Here is a 12,020-nt window from a genome sequence, read left to right on the forward strand (position 1 = left end):
TCCTGGCAGTTACGCAAAGCAACCCAGGCCTTTTCCTCAAAGCTGCCAGGATAAGCCACAGTCAAGAGTCAGAGACAGGTGCCTTTTGGGAGAGGCTTAGATTTTATTCCTAGACCACAGGTGGTGAATTTCGCTGCTATGGTGGCCACAAATGTGACGTTGCAAGGTCCTGAGGGAACTCAGGCCCAGTGTATAAACAACTGTGGAAGTAGAGCAGTCTTTGGTTCTTTGTTGGAGTGAGTGGAGTGCACTTGGGAACTGCCGGAGAACTCTTAAGAACTTGGTATTTGGGGTAGGGTTGGGTAAGTCCCTAGAGCTACATTGGAGTATCCAACCTGCTCCTTTAAAAGTAGTTGACTGTAGTTATGAACCTGCCTCTGACTGGACTCCAGGAGAGCAAAAACATCAGGGTAGAAAGCTACTTGGAAAAACAAGTCCTCAGAAGGCTGTCCAAGAGTTCAAAAGGCCACTGAGGTGGAGAGCCCTGGGACCAGAATTTGTGTGCTTCCGTGAGGGCTTGGCCAGGTGCAGGAAGTAGAGATCTGGCCAGCAGAGCCTCAGGTGTTCTCCAACCATCACAAGTGCCCCGGTTACAATACATAATATGGGTAATGGATCCTAGGAGACCCAGAGTGGACTCAGGAGACCAGTGAGGTTCTGGCTCAGCCCTGCAGAGAGACAAGAAGTTGGGCTAGGATAGAATCCATACAAATGATGAGAAGCAGATGGAATGGGAGAGATACTCAGGAAGCAAAATCAATAGACATTGATGATGGATTAGATGTGTGTGCAAAGGGTGGAGCCAAGGATGGCTCCCAAGTTTCTGCTCGTGCTACTTGGTGACTAGCGGTGCCCACCACAGAGCTGGGAACTTCACAGGAGTATCAGATGTAGAGAAAAAAGATCATGGTTCTGGTTTTCAACATGTAGAATTTGAGGTACCTTTGGGATATTCAAGTGTAATGTCAATTATGCAAACTGGAGTTCAGAGAAACACTTAGTTTGGAGATATAAATTTTAGATTCACTTATGTTCTCCTTTTTAAAGCTCTTATTTCAAAACTATACTTTGAGGTGCTACAGCATGAAACAGAGAAAAAGAGTATAGGCTTCCTAGTCGGAAAAGCCAGGGCTAGAACCTTCGTGCCATCCCTTACTGGTTCTGTGCTCCGGTACAAGTTACTACTAACCTGACTAGGTTTTCATTTCTTTCTCTTCAGTGAAGAAATGCTGCAGCCTGCCTTGGAGGCACATGGTGATGAAAAGAAACAGCACTTGAGAAGTGACTGGAACAGAGTAAGCTCTCAGCACAGTCAGCCTCCTTGACAGCCAGGACCATGTTTATATTAACACTTTCTTATACCCCATAATACCCATCACTTGGCAGTCTCTGTGACTACCAAAAGCTTTTTCATATTCTGTCTCAAGTCCTAGATACCCAAACCATTCACAATACTTTGCTCTCCTGTGATCCACACAGTTCTGAGAAAAGCCAAGACTGGCAGAGGGAGAATTTTTCATTTCTCCCCTCATATTTCTGAAGGAGCAGGCAGATAGCACTCTCTCAACACAGCCTGGGTTTACCTGGGAATACTGAACGCTTCAGGAGGCTTATACTTGGAGCAACAGATTTACCATTTACTGGCAATATTGGGTATGCATCAGAATCATCTGAAGGCCTGTCATCCATCCACAGAGTTCATCTGCATTTCTTTTCTTTTCTTTTTTTTTTTTTTTCTTGAGTCAGAGTTTTACTCTTGTTGCCCAGGCTGGAGTGCAATGGTGTGATCATGGCTCACTGTAGCCTCCCCATCCGGGGTTCAAGAGAGTCTCCTGCCTCAGCCTCCCAAGTAGCTGGGACTACAGGTACCTGCCACCACGCCCGGCTAATTTTTGTATTTTTGGTAGAGATGGGGTTTCACAATGTTGGCCAGGCTGGTCTCGAACTCCTGACCTCAGGTGATCCACCTGCCTTGGGCTCCGAAGGTGCTGGGATTATAGCTGTGAGCCACCGCACCCAGCCTCATCTGTATTTCTAACAAATTCTCAGGTAGTGATGACTCTGTTGGTCTAAGGACTGCACTTTGAGAGTCACTGCCTTGGCTTCTTCCTTGGTATTGGGACTGTTGATGTGGCTGATGTTTAAATAACTACCAACTCAAATATCAACTTTATGTGAGGCATCATAGAAATTGCCTTGTATATGAACACCAAAGTGTTTTAATTAGGAATGAATACGTTTATGATTTAGGTACATTTAGAGCCCATTTTAACAGTGTGGGAACGTTTTGTTTTGTGCTTGATAATTTCCTCCTGTTTGTTCACTACTATTCATTTCTAAGTAAATGAAAGAAGTCAGTCTTTAAATAGACAGTGTTTTCTTAATAATCATGCCAGAATTTATCATCTAAGCAAGTGTTTTCTCATCCTTAAGGGTTCGGTCATCATTGTAAAGGAGCTGCCATAGCTAACAGGTAAGCACTGTCCTCTCAGTCTGATTCAGCCTGAGTAACCTAAATGATGGCCCACTTCATCTTGACAGGATGGATGGGGCTTATTCATGTATTCATTTAAATATTTACTGAGGACCTACTATGTGCCGAACACAAGAAAAACAGTGCTATGAACCATGGCCTCTGCCCTCAAGGAGTTTACAATCTTGGGTGGAATGTGAGTTTGGGCACAGGTGACAGGAAAACAAGTGAAATACATTAATGAATAATTATCTGTGTTCATCTGTTTTCGCACTGCCATAAAGGAATACCTAAGGCTGCGTAATTCATAAAGAAAAGAAGTTTTATTTCGGCTCACAGTTCTGCAGGCTGTACATGAGGCACAGCGCCAGCATCTGCCTCTGGTGAGGGAGGGCCCCAGGAAGCTTACAGTCATGGCGGAAGGTGAGGGGGAGTCTGTGTAAGAGAGGGAGCAAGGTAGGGTAGGAGATGCCACACGCTTTGAAACAACCAGATCTCATGTAAACTCATAGAGCAAGAGCTCACTCATTACCACAGGGAGGGTACTAAGCCATTCATGAGGGATCCATCCACATGACCCAAACTCTTCCCATCAGGCCCCACCTCTAGCATGGGGAATCACATTTCAACCTGAGATTTGGAGGGGACAAACATCGAAACTGTATCAGTATCCCCTGTGACAAGTGAACAAAACATATGGAGGTCTCCTTTAGGTTGGAAGAAAAGAAAAGGCCCCAGGAGGAAGTGATATTTAAGCTGATTAACTTAGAGAAGCTTAAAGTCCATTCTTGTCTCTGTACCCTGAACCAAACTCACTATTATGCCACTCTGGGCATTTGAAAACTATGCTTATTGGATACTTTCAAATAAAAACAGAACATATTTAATGTTTATTTTTCTCCTAAAGAAGAGAAATAATACAAAATTATTCCTAGGCATTTTGGTTAAAAAAGTTGGAGTCTAGTGAATAAATACCATTTATGATTTTTAAAAAAAGAACTACCAAAAACTATCAACATTAATATCTATCAGACTGCCTAATATTTCTAAAATATATGGTTTGAAAAAAATAATAGAATCATTAGATTATGGAACATCCCAAGATTCTGAAAAGTGATATTCGTTTGGATACATAAATTGTTCAGTAAACACTTATTAAGTCCTCACCATCTGCCAGACACAGTGCCAAGTTCCAAGAATACAAATATAAATAAAACATGATGCTTAGCCTTCTCCATTGACAAATATTTGCTGAACACCTATGATGTGCTTACTACTCCCTCAAGAAGGTCTTTGCATTGCTTTTTAGTTGTTGTTGCTGTTTTGTTTCCTTACTTTATTACCAAACATATGATCAAGTGATCCAGAGAGCACAACGATGGGCATGGTTTAAAAAAGAAAGAAAAAAATTGTATATTAAATCAAAAACCTACTGTGCAACAGGTTGAATCCACTGCATGTCTTCAGTCTGTCTATGAAAGAAGGAAAGCATATTTTTATGACTCGCTCTAATTTCATCCTCCCCTACAAACCCCTTGCTCAGCATGACTGAATGGCGAAGGCTTAAATATCACCTTTTCTCTTACAAACTGAATGAACTTTCTGCAGTCCCGTCTGAACTTTAGCTCCAATTCAAGATAATTATAATCCCTGGGCCCCTAGTACTTACAATTCCAACCCTTGCCTGAACTTCCACCGAAAGACATACACACCCATTTTAAAAACGGGAGCAATACCAAACGCTCAACGCTTTATATTTCATTGCAATTTCACAACTGATTTTCTAAGAATATTAGAGAAAAAGAGTCTTAAGAACTTATTGTGCATCCATCATGCAAATTACTGAAAACATATTACATACTCATTGTTTACTGAGTCCCATAACAATACAGAAGACTTCCTACAAGAACACACACATCATGTTGTTCATTCCAGTGCTACTTTGTTTTCACTTAAAATGATAATACCAAGGCACCACTGTCAGCTTACTGAACATGCAACCTTGTCCCAATCACTCTGTTTCAAATCTTTTCAAAAGTAATCTAGTTTGGGCAGGATTCCTGTGTTTTCCTGTGTGAACATCTCCTTTATATGCCTCTGATGAAGCAATACAGAAGTAAATACAATTGAGAATAGAATGTACAAAACCAAGCCTGTTTTCCCTGACCTAATCTTATATATTAAAAGGAACCTGACTGAATACAATTCTCTGTCAACAGCAGCTGATTGTTTATGACACAGTACCACAAAAATTTCATCAATAAATTAAGTTTAAAGTTGATTTTTAAAAAGAAAAAAACAGAAGCCTAGGTTTCCTCCCACCCCGGTTTTCCTGGCACTCAGCAAAAAGTAACACATCCTGCTCTATTGATAAGACCACAAATGAACAGTGGAGCTACATAATGTACAGTTCTAACCGGCCAGCTTCTAAAAAAAATGAAGGACTCCTTCCAACTCCCCTTAATGCACTTGATACAAAGAGAACATGTTTCAGCAACAAATACATTTAGGACTTGATGTTTTACAGAATCTACTGAAGGCTCTGGCCATAGGGGAAAAAAAAAATTTTCCAGGATATTAAATATTCTGACTCACCATCTAACAGAAGTACAAGCAAAATGCAAATGCAAATTGAATGTATACATATTTATGACTTTACCAGCTGCATGACAAGGCTACCTTTGGCTTCTGGCTTTATATACCAGGAAGAGAAGTTGAGAATACCAGCATACATTTGTGTTTCTTTTCCTTTCTTTCCTGAGACAAGGCCTCACTGTGTCACCCAGGCTAGAGCACAGTGGTGCGATCACAGCTCACTGCAATCTCAAACTCCTGGGCTCCAGTGATCCTCCCGCTTAAGCCTCCGAAGTAGCTGGGACCACAGGCATGTGCCACCATGCCCAGCTAAATTTTTATTTTTTTATAGATGGGGTCTAGATATGTTGTCCAGGCTGGTCTCAAACTCCTGGGCTCAAGTGATTCTCCCACCTCGGCCTCTCATGCGATTACAGGTCTTTGGTTTCTATTCAGACAGTTTCCTCTCTCCCCGCACTGATTGGAGCAATGTATTATTTCTGAGTCTGGTGATGTATATAAGCCAAAAGAATCATAGTGAATAGATAAAAACAAACATTTTTGGCCGAGTGCAGGGGCTCACACCTGTAATCCCAGCACTTTGGGAAGCTGATGCATGTAGATTGCTTGAATTCAGGAGTTACAGACCAGCCTAGGCAACATGGTGAAACCCTGTCTCTACAAAAAATACAAAAAATAGCCAGGCATGACAGTGCATGCCTGTTGTGCCAGCTACTCAGGAAGCTGAGGTGGGAGGATTACCTGAGCCTGGGGAGGTTGAGGCTGTAGGGAACCATGGTTGGGCCACTGCACTCCAGCCTGGGAAACAGAGTGAGACCTTGTCTCAAAAAACAAAAAAAAAAGTAAAAAGAAAAAAAAACATATTCTGTTTAACGGCATCTGCTTGGGCAAGAAAACTTAAACATATAAATGCTAAACCATTTCCAAATGTACTAACTCTCTCATAATGATAGTAAACAGACGTTTTCTGTTAATCTCTGTGATTTCTAAAAGTCAAAACTGTACCTTCACCATAGAACTCCTGGGACAAACTTGAATATGAACCTTCTTCAGAACACCACATTGATCTTGGTCCTCCTGCTATCATCTTTGTGACCATAAGTAAGTCAATTCACCTAAGTTTTAGTTTTCTTACCCATAAAAGGTACTTCTAAACTAATTAATATTTAAATTATCAGGAGATAGACATCGATCCCCAATATAAATTGCAGATCCATTAATAATATTTAAGATCACTCTATTCTTTATTATCATTCTCCCAAACATAAAAACACTACCTGTCTGTATACAAAGAGGAGGAGTGGAAAGAGAAGATTGTTAAAAGGAACAGAAACTAGGTTGGTTTTGTTAATTAGGTTCCCCCTCTGAAACCACGAGCCAGTATTAGCATCTCCTGAAATTTACTCAATACCCTATTTTAAAAACAGAATGGTTGGTTTCTCCATCTCAAGACATACCCTTTCATAAAATGGGACAAGTCAATTTCTAGGAATGTATCTTTCAGCAGCTGTACTACTAAGGCGGGGGAGGCAAACAAAAGAGCATAACACAGATGACATGAGTCTACTGTCTACAGGGAGAAAGAAAAGCTCTTCCCTATATAATGCATTCAGAAAAGAGAGCAACAATGGGCTCTGTACCTGCCAGCTTCAGGAGGCACAAGCCCGCAGGCAAATTATCTTATGTGTGGAGAATTTACATGGTGAGATGCTTTCTATGTTTTACAGCATATGTTTTCCTTATGAATGACTTCATTCACCTCCTTCATTAATTCAACAGTTATTTATTGAGTACTTACTTTATGCAAACCAAAAGCTAAAAAAAAAAAAAGTTACGAGCTTACAATTAGAATATTCAAGTAAACCCTGACATGTACCTTACAGTAAGTACTTCAGCCCCTCAGAATATTTTCAAGTCAAGCAGCAATACTAAACAATATATTATAGATGCTAAGCTAAAACGCACTTGTTAAGTTTCATTCCTTTGATGAAGTGGTATGTAGTAAAGGTAGGAAGGGATAAACTAAAGCTGAAAGAGTAATTAGCTAGGTCTCTTAGGTGATATAGGGTAAAAAGGTGTCCTTTGTCTAGAGAAAATGATACCATTGGATTACAAACACATTGCTAAACAACACAGAATGCTAAAGTTGGAAAGAAAAAACATAATTTCATACAAACGTTTTGTTTTATATGTGAGACACTTGAGACTTGGAAGTGATATGATTTGGCCCAGGTCATACAGCCAAATGTAGCCCCAGAACTAGAACCCAGGTCACAGGGGGCATGCTGAACAGTCCCTTGTGTATTGCAGTTTCCATGATGTGTCCTCATTGCTATCAGAACTGAAATGATGGCAGAATACACAAAGCAATGGACTGGATATCAGAAGAACCAAGTTCTAGTATTGTAAACGCCTCTACATTAGATGTAAATCTATGAAAAACTCCCACTGCTTGTCTAAACCTCAGTTTCCTCATCCATAAAATGTTAACAGTAATTTACAGCGAGACTGTGCAGACCACAATAAATGCAGAAGACCTCTGCCATTAAAAAAACCACCTTATATAAGTACAGAGCAGGCACCTGGTTATGATAGAAAACCTAACTGTGATTCTAATACCAGCACATGTTACCTTGATAAATCTCTGAATCTATGGGCCTCACGTTCCTTCTGTGTTTATATGGTAAATAATCTTTGCCCTGCCTCCCTCAGAAATGTTTGGAATTAGGTGAGAACACTCAAAAGAATTTACAAATTGCAAGACACTGATGCAAATGTAAGGTGTTATTATTAAATCTCTCTAGTCTTAATGTGGACAAAAATGCAATGTGGTTCTATCATTCAGTGCTTTACAGTTTTCCTTCTCAGGTAAGATGTCATCATACATCAGTCTCAAACTCACCAGCTTGCTCATCAGTCCTCATAAGTCTCTGCCCACAGGACCATATCAGAACCCACCGTTTCCCTCTGCTCAGAGATCACACATGAAACTCACTCAACCTCCCACTGGTTTACACTTGGCCGATTAAGGTTTTTTCCCCAGAGTCTCCTTTCAGCTGGGAATGCTCTAGCAAAGCTTCCATGACCACTACCCTACTTCATCACATTAGAGTCCTAATGAAACCAATCCTTTCGCCTTTCTCCACTCCAACAGCTGCGGAACGCTTTAGCCTCTTCGCAGAACAGGGGAGAAGTCTCTGGCTGAATGTGTTTCATTAGAGGGACAAAAGGGGTTCCCCAAACCAAGACTCAGGAGTACTGACACAGAGACACCGCTTCTTCCTTGCACGAGATTAACACATTCTAAGGTCCTACCGGTCCCTTAAGGATCATTCACCTTAGAGCTAGGGCCTCCTGCATCTGAGAATGTCACAGAGAGGTAGTGATAGTGGGTGTTATTTCTGGTCTGCAACACGTTCCCTTTAGAAAAGCATCAGAGTAACTAGGATTGCCTTATTCGGAGCCCTGATTTCAGTAGATTCGATGAAAGAATTCATCAATCTACCCAAACAACTTCTCCGGAACAGGTTTCTACTCAACCACGCTGGGCACCAGACAAGAGAGCTGGGGGTTGGGGGGATAAGAAATGACAACACACTCATCTGCATATATGCGAGATAAGCAGACATTTGTTGTCTTCTGTTCTGGCGACTCCTGGCACCGGCATAATAAATCAAACCAGGGCATTCTCCCTCCCCAGTGCCCCCACACTCCCAGCCCCTGCCCCAGATGTTGAAGCGTCACGTTGACCAGGCTGGGGGAGAAAGCCTGGGAAACGCAGAAGTCTGTTGCTGCATTTAGACTGGAACCATACTGCACCTGTTTAATCCGGCTCCAGCGCCAGAAATGAGCAGAACACCAACTCGCAAGCCCCTCTTGAGATACCAGGGGCGCCTAACAAGTTCACCGCTGTTTCGTACCGGGGGAGGGTGGCGGGAGACCTTTCCTTCAGCTGCCAAACTCTGCAGGTTCCCCTGGAAGGGGAGAGGACTCCTATTTAAGTGAACCCAGAGTGTTCTCCGAGTGTCACTGCGGCCCCGGGGATCCGGGTGACGAGCGGGTGGGTGCCCGCTGGAGCGCGCAGCTGTGGCCCCAGCGGAACGAAGGTCCCGCTTCGGCGGCCACGGGCGCCCTCTCCACGTCACCCCCAGCACAACGCAGACAGGCAAAGTGGAAGGGTAGAGAGACCGACGGGTTTCAACAGAGATGCAGAGCCCCCAAGCGCGAGCCCCTCAGAAGGGTCTAGTGGAAGGGGCCGGGGACGCACAGGAAACTTACCTCACCCGGGCAGCATTCGGGTGCCTCCGCTACCAAGACCAGTTGCGCCACAGTCTGCAAGTTATCGGGACGTTGTCGCTTCCCCACGGCGAAGGGAGAGCAGTGCAGGCGAGGGGCGGGAGGCACAGCGGCGCGGAGTGGGCGGCTGGTGGGGCCGGGACCGGGGGCAGCACTGGGGGCGGGCAGGTGCCGGGGCTGGAGCCGCGGGGCCAAACTCGCTCCGGACGCGCCTTGGCGGGGGCGCGCGGCTACGAGTATGCAGTGCGCGCGCGCCGCGGCGAGTGTGTGTGTCCCAGCTTTCCCCTTCCTTCCCCGCCGGTCCTTCGGCCAGACGGAGCAGCGAGCGGCCGCCAAAGCCCAGCCGCTCCGAGCGGCTCCACGGCCCGGTGCAGCCTCGCCGCGGCGCGTTCGGGAACCGGGGACTGAGAGGAGCAGCAGCGGCGCCCCCCGGGCTCGGGCGCGGGTTCCCGCTTGGTGCGCGCCGGAGTCTAAGCGAGGCGCAGAGAGAGCCGGCTGCGCGTCCGCTGCCGCGGCTGGGGAGGCTGCAGGCCCCGCCCGCCGGCCGCCCAGGCTCTTCCCCTTTTCTCTCCACCCACTTGCCCCATCGCCGCACACCCTGCAGCGAAGCCAGACCGGTTTGCAGCGCCGGGAGCGGCGGCCCCCGGAGCTTCAGCCGCAGTGGGCTGGGCGTCCCAGTCGGTGTGTGGGGACCTGGCGCCTGTCCCGCTGCCGCTGGCCCAGACTGAGAGCGGGGTTGGGGTGGGCCCCTGGAATTTTCGGGTGCCTCCAAGACTCCAGGTCTAATCCAGGGGTTCCCGGCTGTTCTCAGCGTCTTGAAGCCCTGAGAAACAGGGCTGTGTTGGGGATAGGGCGTCCCCTTTCCCCAGGCCACAGAACTCAACTACGCCTGGTCGCCTGCCTGCTGGACTCTGCCTGAGACAGAGAAGACGGCACTTAAGTGCAGGCGCCCCCTTCACCAGGAAGGGACAGGCCAGGATTCCAAGGCGTCGGTTGCTCCCCTTCTAAGGACAGCAGGTGTTCCCAGCAAGTAAGACCTACCCAGCAGGTAGGGGTAGTCTGGCGAGGAGGTCCTAGGAGAGAGAAGCTGGGGGATGTCATGGGAAAGCGCTGTGACGGGGGTGAGGGCCAATCCCTACTGATAGCGCTGAGTGGGCTGGGGGCACTTGGAACGTCACCTGATGTCAGTCTAGCTGCGAAGAGGGAAGGGGTCAGATCTAAAGGACTCCTTTGGGAAAATGCTATCATGAAAGCTAAAGCTAAATTCACTTAATAGGAACCAAAAGGTAGCGGATCCTTCCCGGCTGAATTGAAGCAAATGGTATTTTTCAGCCTCATCACTTCCTTCCACCTTACCCTTCTTTACCAAAACAACGCCGGTGGAAAACGTGGGTGGAAAACGTGGGATACGTTCTGTCTGGGGAAGAACAACATTTCATGATCCTTATCTTCAGAGATCTCTGGCTTCCAATTTCTGTTTGAAAGATACTCCCTTAGTTCTCTGCGAATGAACACCTCTTTTCAGTTTTGTAATCTCTTTTTATCTCTCACCCCCCACCTTGAGTGAGTCTGTTATGGTTTAATATCAGCCTAGAATCAAGTGCAATAATTTCCTGATAACAGAAGTATTTTTTTTTTTTTTTTTTAGTTTTACTGAGGCATAATTGACAAATAAAACAAATATCTATTATTCTTCAGCTGTTTTCCCAGCCTACTTCTTCCAGATGTGGCTGGCCATTACTGAGAGATTTAAGGTATGGTTTGTTTAGAACCCTGTAACTTGGGTCTGGTTTTCTGCTGGCATCCTACACAGCTCAGAGCAGGAAGAACATATATCTAGTCCAGCCCTCCCACTTTACAGATGAGGAAACTAAGGTCTCAAGACATTAACCCAAGGACCAGAACACAGTTCCCCAGACTCTCAATCCCTGAACAATAACTAGCAGAAATATTGTATTAACAAAGTTCAAGATGGGGTGGATAGACTAGTGGTGGAGGACACAGGAACAGATCAAAGAACCGTTCATCTGACTGGTACGAATCACTATATAGGGGCAGCATCATACCGCTGTAACTAGCAGGCTGGTGTGGGATCTGGGAATGGTAATCCCAGTCTCTCCTTTCCTGCTTCTCAGACTTCAGCTCTGAAATCCAGAGTGGAACATGAATTTGCCTCCCAGGGAGGTGGTAGTAAGTGAAAGTGCAAAGTCAGTTTCTGGTAATGCAGGGGAGATGGAGACAGGTAAAACCAAACTTAAATGAAATCACAGTGAATCAAAAGTGATCACATATTACATATAAATGTCCAAATACATGTATCCATACACATGACCCTTTTCCCATTAATGAGCCTGGTATTGAGCCACTTCTGTAAAGCCCAAATGCAAACAGCCTTAGGTTTCCAGAGAGAAGTCTCAAACCAGTCTGCCCACTGGCTATTTAGAGAGCTAACTTTATGAAGCAGGATTCTAAGGAACTCTACCAAGAGCCTTACGATTGCATTATTACTGTGAATTGATTAATGGAATGAATGACCATGTGGTATGAGACCTGGTATTTCTTCCTGATTCTATCTCTGACTCTGTCAGCAGGGATTTAGGAAAGTCATCCTGTATTGGAAATAATACAACATCAATATCGTGAGCAATAGTGACTT

At 45.0% G+C, this 12,020-nt stretch overlaps 1 protein-coding gene across 2 annotated transcripts in view; it reads right to left on the reverse strand.

Annotated features, from left to right (window-relative positions):
• Positions 1–9,853, reverse strand: part of PIP5K1B (phosphatidylinositol-4-phosphate 5-kinase type 1 beta) — a 310,533-nt gene extending 300,680 nt beyond the window's left edge. For both annotated transcript variants that reach the window (XM_033237154.1, XM_033237155.1), the window contains exon 1: positions 9,347–9,853. The gene's annotated coding sequence lies outside the window, so the exon portion shown is untranslated. The remainder of the gene's footprint in view (positions 1–9,346) is intronic.
• Between the last annotated feature and the right edge of the window lie 2,167 nt (positions 9,854–12,020).

Source organism: Trachypithecus francoisi, unplaced genomic scaffold (assembly GCF_009764315.1).
Source record: "Trachypithecus francoisi isolate TF-2019V2 unplaced genomic scaffold, Tfra_2.0 Lachesis_group16, whole genome shotgun sequence".
Lineage (NCBI taxonomy): Eukaryota > Metazoa > Chordata > Mammalia > Primates > Cercopithecidae > Trachypithecus > Trachypithecus francoisi.